General features: G+C 36.0%; 1 pseudogene; it reads left to right on the plus strand.

The window, feature by feature from the left end:
- Positions 1-4,522: 4,522 nt before the first annotated feature.
- LOC141498531 (large ribosomal subunit protein uL13-like) lies at positions 4,523-5,171 on the plus strand (annotated as a pseudogene).
- The last annotated feature ends 2,913 nt before the right edge of the window (positions 5,172-8,084 follow it).

Here is an 8,084-nt window from a genome sequence, read left to right on the forward strand (position 1 = left end):
TCATCCACTAGATGGCACAGTGATACAAATCACTATCTCTGGAAGGTTATTGTCTATATTTTGGTTTTGGTTTTTATTTTTTCTCCCATTTTCAATGGCATGATCGCCCCAATCAAGAATGTAAGCATTAGCTAAGGCAAAGAACTGAGGAAAAAATACTTCAGTTCCATCTTTTAGACCCACTTTTCTGTGTAACCACCTATAAAATGGGAATGATAATGTCCAAAAATGAAAAATATGTGAAATCTGCAAAACACTGGTGATCTCAATGGTAAGATACTCCCAAAAAGCAGAATCAATCACTTATTAATTAGTTAAGGAGACACACCGTTTAACATTGGTTTAATTTACCCTCTTGTTAAGAAAGGCAAGAAAAATGTTTTAATTAATCATGACATTTATGGAAGGGGACTTAGAAAATGACTACTTTTCATGAATGCTTAATAGTTTTTGATTTTCTCTCCAAAGGGAAGCTCTTGATCTGTGTGCCTTTGATCTTCCTTTGTGTTGTGATCTCACTGTTTTTGTGGGTAAAAGAAATATTCTATGTTGCAGTATTCACTTGTTTTATAATTTGTCAAAATGAATTTGAATGACATTTATAATGTTGTTTCTGTCCTTATATTGATTAATAATTGGAATAATTTATTTTTTTTCAAAGATGTTCTATTCATTTAAGTACCATATGGTGTTTTTTTGACAAGGTAATGGGTAAGTGACTTGCTCAAGGTCTCATAGCTAGGTAATTATTAAGTGTCTGAGGTGGGATTTGAACTCAGGTCCTCCTGTCTCCAGGGCCGATGCTCTATCCACTGAACCACCTAGCTGCCCTACCATATGGATTTGTAAAAAACCCTTATTGATTTTTACAGTAGTCTTCTTGCTGTTTTACAAATAGGAAAATTGAGGTACATACTTTGTTTATAATGACTATATCTATAGGATGCCACATATCCAGATAAAAAATGGAAAAATATAGACTTTTTTCTAGATGAAAACTGATTCACACTTAAAATGGATGGGTGCCTGGATGGATAGATGCATGAATGAATGAATAAATGAATGAAAAAACAATATTTACCATCTTTCAGGCACTGTATTAAGTGCAAGGAAAACACATACAAAAGTTCAACAGTTCCTGTTCTCAAGGAATAGAAGTATGGATATCATATACATATAAAATGCAGTCAATGACAGTTGAAACCAGATTTCAGTATTACTGGAATATCAATTTAGTAATATTAGTAATACTTTAGTATAACTTTTCCTTTTTTGTGACTTCCTTTTTTTTTTGTCCATAGTACTCTAAAGAGAAGTCTTGTCTAGACAAATTATGGCAAGAAGACCTTTTATAAGTAAAATGTTTTAATTAATCATAACATTTTAAAAAGTGATATTTCCTTCTGTTCCCAATCCCCCAATAATATTTTAGTTCACTACCCTGAAAGAAAGTGTAATGAAGGGAAACAACAGAAATGTGTGCAGTATTTGATAATAGTAGGGTTGGAGGGATTTTCGGGGCAAGGAAGTAGTTTGGAGAGATGCTTATTGATCTATATCAAGAAGACATTGTAGAAGTGAGTTAGTGGATTCTAGGCAGACAACTATACTATCCCAAGAAACATGGTAGCACCAAGATTGAAAAGAAGAAATTTTCTCTGGCAGGTGCAAGTTCATTTTGTTAGGAAAGGGAAGAGGGGCTAGAATCATCCATTGGCTAGTATTCTTTTAAATACTATTTTATTATATTTATTTAAAATTAATCAAAATATTATTTTAAATTTATGAGTTATTAAAATGTGATATGTAAACTAGGCTTTTCATATTAAGAAGCCCAGACTATTAATCATTAAACTTCCCTGATATTTTACAGGCTTTGTATAGATATGCTTTTGTTTGGTATATCAGGTACTGAGGCCATTCTTATTATCTCAGGACTATAACTCCATAGGATACAGAACAATTTTACTCTACTCAGAAGGGGGTTTTAGCCAGAGGCTTATGAGTTGGTTTTTGAAATATTTTTGACTATTTCAATATAATTGGTTTTCTTTGTAATCCTACATATTTTATTTTATGCATTTAAAAAGATGATTATAAGAAACGATTCATAGGTTTCAACAAGCTGCCAAAGAGGTTTACATAGACACAGAAAACATTATTACCAAGTATGCTCCAGCCATATTCAGGGATAATGGGAATGAATTCAACAAGCATTTTGTTAAGTGCTTACTATCTGCCAGGTGATAAGACAAACACAAAATCAAAACAGCCCCTGCCTTTGAAAAGTTTCCTTTCAGCTGAAACAATAATGCCTCAGTTCTGAGATAGCTTCTGTTGTAAGAAGCTCTTCTCTAAGTACCCTAGAGCTGATTGTTAACCAATGGGACCACTACAGAACAGATTCAGGCCTGGGCTTAAAAATATACCAGAAGGTAATCAAGAGTTATTCTGAGGTCTATGCAATATTTTTATCATCTTTTTTTTGGGGGGGGGGATGCCCAGCCCACTATAACAACTTTATAAGAATTTTGATGGTCATCTTTAGTTAAATGGTAGGGTACTATGTGTTCATAGCATGTCTTTCTGTTTTACAAATTTCTATCAGTCTTTGGGAATACTCAAAATTAGGTGCCATTTCAGCTTTAACAGCAGAGCAGGTAGGTGGGCAATTAGTTAATTTATTAAGCACCTATTATAGGTTAGGCTTTTTTTAGGTTTTTTTTTTTTTTTTGGAAGGCAATGGGGTTAAGTGGCTTGCCCAAGGCCATGCAGCTAGGTTATTATTAAGTGTCTGAGACCGGATTTGAACCCAGGTACTCTTGACTCCAGGGCCAGTGCTTTATCCACTGTGCCACCTAGCTGCCCCCTATGTTAGGCTTTTTACGAAAAAGTAAATAGGTTCTTTTCTCAAGGAAATTGATGAAAAATACCTGAGAAAAATGTTAATTTTCTTCTTCTATTCAGTCACTAAGAAATCTCAAATTGTTCTAAAGTTCTATCCAGATTATTTTTTTGTCTATTTTTATTTTTGTCTATTTTTTAATTTTTTAGGTCTGAAAGGGATAAATTTGAGACCTTCTTCTATTTAGTTTTTTTTTTTTAGATTTTTCAAGGCAATGGGTTTAAGTGGCTTGCCCAAGGCTACATGGCTAGGTAATTATTAAATGTTTGAGGCCCGATTTGAACCCAGGTACCCTTTTTTATAAGAATATGAATAATTTATATAGTCCTTGAATATTTGTTAAAAACACTTTTTATACACTATCTCATAGGGTCCTCTAATCAATTCGTTGAGAGAAGGGTTGTTATACAAGTTTATAGTTGAGGAGACTGATGTTCTAAGAAGTCAAGTAGATTGCCCAGCAAAACCCAACTAGCAAGTATCTATTTGTACTAGGATTTGTACCTAGCTTGTCCCGTTCTAGTTGTGCTAAGCATGGTGAAATGTAAAATTATTTTTTTAATATTTAATAGTTTTATTAGAGATATTATTTGAGTTTTACAATTCCACCCCCCCATCTTACTTCCCTCCCCCCACGCCCCCACGGAAAGCAATCTGTCAGTCTTTACTTTGTTTCCATGTTGTACCTTGATCCAAATTGGGTGTGATGAGAGAGAAATCATATCCTTAAAGAAGAGACAAGAAGTCTAAGAGGTAACAAGATCAGACAATAAGATATCTGTTTTTTTCCCTAAATTAAAGGGAATTATCCTTGAACTTTGTTCCAACTCTACAGCTCCTTATCTGGATACAGATGGCACTCTCCTTTGCAGACAGCCCAAAATTGTTCCCAATTGTTGCACTGATGGAATGAGTGAGTCCTTCAAGGTTGATCATCACTCCCATGTTGTTGTTAGGGTATACAGTGTTTTTATGGTTCTGCTCATCTCACTCAGCATCAGTTCATGCAAATCCCTCCAGGCTTCCCTGAAATCCCGTCCCTCCTGGTTTCTAATAGAACAATAGTGTTCCATGACATACATATACCACAGTTTGCTAAGCCATTCCCCAAGTGAAGGACATTTACTTGATTTCTAATCCCTTGCCACCACAAGCAGGGCTGCTATAAATATTTTTGTACAAGTAATGTTTTTACTCTTTTTCATCATCTCTTCAGGGTATAGACCTAGTAGTGGTATTGCTGGGTCAAAGGGTATGCACATTTTTGTTGCCCTTTGGGCGTAGTTCCAAATAGCTCTCCAGAAAGGCCTGGATGAGTTCACAGCTCCACCAACAGTGTAATATTGTCCCAGATTTCCCACAACCCTTCCAACAATGATCATTATCCTTTCTGGTCATATTGGTCAGTCTGAGAGATGCGAGGTGGTACCTCAGAGAAACTTTAATTTGCATTTCTCTAATAATTAATGATTTAGAGCATTTTTTCATATGGCTATGGATTGCTTTGATCTCCTCATCTGTAAATTGCCTTTGCATATCCTTTGACCATTTGTCAATTGGAGAATGGCTTTTTGTTTTAAAAATATGACTCACTTTTTTTCCAGGGCGGCATCGGCCATGGCAGATGGTCAGGTCCTGGTGATCCATGGACGGGGCCACCTCCTGGGCCGCCTGGTGGCCATCGTGGCCAAGCAGGTGCTGCTGGGGAGGAAGGTGGTCGTAGTGCACTGCGAGGGCATCAACATCTCGGGCAACTTCTACAGGAACAAGCTGAAATACCTGGCCTTCCTCTGAAAGCGGATGAACACAAACCCCTCCAGAGGCCCTTACCACTTCCGAGCCCCCAGCCGCATTTTCTGGAGGACCGTGAGAGGCATGCTCCCCCACAAGACCAAGTGAGGGCAAGCTGCCCTGGAGCGCCTGAAGGTGTTCAATGGCATCCCCCCACCTTACGACAAGCAGAAACGCATGGTTGTCCCAGCTGCTCTCAAGGTGGTCAGGCTGAAGCCCACCAGAAAATTTGCTTATCTGGGGCGTCTGGCCCATGAGGTTGGTTGGAAGTACCAGGCAGTGACTGCTACATTGGAAGAGAAGAGGACAGAGAAAGCCAAGCTTCATTATAGAAAGAAAAAGAAGCTCACGAAACTGCGCAAGCAAGCTGAGAAGAATGTGGAAGGCAAAATCCATAAATACACAAAGGTGCTGAAGAAGCACGGACTGCTGGTGTGAGTCCAATAAAGTCTATCATCTACGGCAAAAAAAAAAATATGACTCAGTTCTCTGTATATTTTAGAAATGAGTCCTGTCAGAATCATTAGTTGTAAAGATTGTTTCCCAATTTACTACATTTCTTTTGATCTTGGTTACAGTGGTTTTATCTGTGCAAAAGCTTTTTAATTTAATGTAATTGAAATCATTTAATTGGTTTTTGGTGATGTTCTCCAACTCTTCCTTAGTCATAAACTGCTCCCGTTTCCATAGATCTGACAGGTAAACTAGTCCTTGATCTTCTAATTTGCTTATAGTATTGTTTTTTATGTCTAGGTCCTGTAACCATTTGGATCTTATCTTGGTAAAGGGTGTGAGGTGTTGGTCTAATCTAAGTTTCTTCCATACTAACTTCCAATTATCCCAGCAGTTTTTATCAAAGAGGGAGTTTTTATCCCAATGGCTGGACTCTTTGGGTTTATCAAACAGCAGATTACTATAATCATCTCCTGCTTTTACACCTAGTTTATTCCACTGGTCCACCACTCTATTTCTTAGCCAATACCAAACAATTTTGATGACTGATGCTTTATAATATAATTTTAGATCAGGTAGGGTCAAGCCACCTTCTTTTGCACTTTTTTCATTAAGCTCCTGGAAATTCTTGACTTTTTATTTCTCCATATGAATTTACTTACAAGTTTTTCTAACTCATTAAAGTATTTTTTTTGGAATTTTGATTGGTAGGATACTAAACAGATGGTTTAGTTTGGTAGAATTGTCATTTTTATTATATTAGCTCTCCCTATCCATGAGCAGTTGATATTTGCCCAGTTATTTAAGTCTGATATAATTTGTGTGAGAAGTGTTTTATAATTGTTTTCAAAAACATTCTGAGTCTGTCTTGGCAAATAGATTCCCAAGTATTTTATATTGTCTGAGGTTACTTTAAATGGGATTTCTCTTTCTAGCTCTTCCTGCTGTATCTTGCTAGACATATATAGAAAGGTTAAGGATTTATGAGGGTTTATTTTATAACCTGCAACTTTGCTAAAATTGCTAATTGTTTCCAATAGTCTTTTTTGGATTATTTCTTGGGATTCTCTAGGTAGACAATCATGTCATCTGCAAATAGTGAGAGTTTTGTCTCTTCCTTCCCAATTCTAATTCCTTCAATTTCTTTTTCTTCTCTAATTGCTGATGGTAACATTTCTAATACAATATTGAATAGTAGTGGTGATAATGGGCACCCATGTTTCACCCCTGATCTTATTGGGAATGCCTCTAGCCTCTCCCCATTGAATATAATGCTTGTTGATGGTTTCAGATAGATCCTGCTAATTATTTTAAGGAACAGTCCATTTATTCCTACACTCTCTGGTGTTTTTAATAGGAATGGATGCTGTATTTTGTCAAAAGCTTTTTTAGCATCTATTGATATGATCATATGATTTCTGATAGGTTTGTTGTTGATATAATTGAGTATACTAGCAGTTTTTCTAATATTGAACCAACCCTGCATTCCAGGAATAAATCCTACTTGATCATAATGTATTATCCTAGTGATAACTCGTAATCATTTTGCTAAAATTTTATTCAAGATTTTTGCATCTATATTCATTAGGGAAATAGGTCTATAATTTTATTTCTCTGTTTTAACTCTTCCTGGTTTAGGTAACAGCACCATATTGGTTTTGTAGAAAGAGTTAGGCAGAGTTCTATCTTTCCCTATTTTTCCAAAGAGTTTATATAGAATTGGAACCAATTGTTCCTTAAATGTTTGGTAGAATTCACTTGTGAATTCATCAGGCCCTGGAGATTTTTTCTTTTTTTTAATTACTTTTTATTAAAGATATTAAGTTTTACAATTTTCCCCCCATCTTGCTTCCCCCCCCCCCCCCCAGAAAGCACTCTGTCAGTCTTTACTTTGTTTCCATGTTGTACCTTGATCCAAATTGGGTGTGATGAGAGAGAAATCATATCCTTAAAGAAGAGAAGAGAAGTCTAAGAGGTGACAAGATCAGACAATAAGATATCTGTTTTTTTCTAAATTAAAGGGAATAGTCCTTGAACTTTGTTCCAACTCCACAGCTCCTTATCTGGATACGGCTGGCACTCTCCTTTGCAGACAGCCCAAAATTGTTCCCAATTGTTGCACTGATGGAATGAGCGAGTCCTTCCAGGTTGAACATTACTCCCATGTTGCTGTTAGGGTATACAGTGTTTTTCTGGTTCTGCTCATCTCACTCAGCACCAGTTCATGCAAATCCCCCCAGGCTTCCCTGAAATCCCATTCCTCCTGGTTTCTAATAGAACAATACCATAGTTTGCCAAATCATTCCCCAATTGAAGGACATTTACTTGATTTCCAATTCTTTGCCACCACAAACAGGGCTGCTATAAATATTTTTGTACAGGTAATGTTTTTACCCTTTTCATCATCTCTTCAGGGTATAGACCCAGTAGTGGTATTGCTGGGTCAAAGGGTATGCACATTTTTGTTGCCCTTTGGGCATAGTCCTGGAGATTTTTTCTTAGGGAGTTCAATGATGGCTTGTTGAATTTCTTTTTCTGAGATAGGGTTGTTTAGGTGTTTAATCTCTTCTTCATTTAACCTGGGAAACTTATATTTTTGTAAATATCCATCCATTTCACTTAGATTATCAAATTTATTGGCATAGAGTTGGGCAAAATAATTTTGAATTATTACTTTAATTTCCTCCTCATTGGTGGTGAGTTTACCTTTTTCATTTATGATACTAGCAATTTGGTTTTCTTCTTTCTTTTTTTAAATCAAATTGACCAGCGTTTTATCAATTTTTATTGCTTTTTTCATAATACCAACTTTTGGTTTTATTTATTAATTCGATAGTTTTTTTGCTTTTGCTTTTATTAATTTCTCCTTTAATTTTTAGAATTTCTAATTTGGTATTTAATTGGGGATTTTTGATTTGTTCTTTCTCTAATTTTT

This window comes from Macrotis lagotis, chromosome X (genome assembly GCF_037893015.1).
Source record: "Macrotis lagotis isolate mMagLag1 chromosome X, bilby.v1.9.chrom.fasta, whole genome shotgun sequence".
Lineage (NCBI taxonomy): Eukaryota > Metazoa > Chordata > Mammalia > Peramelemorphia > Peramelidae > Macrotis > Macrotis lagotis.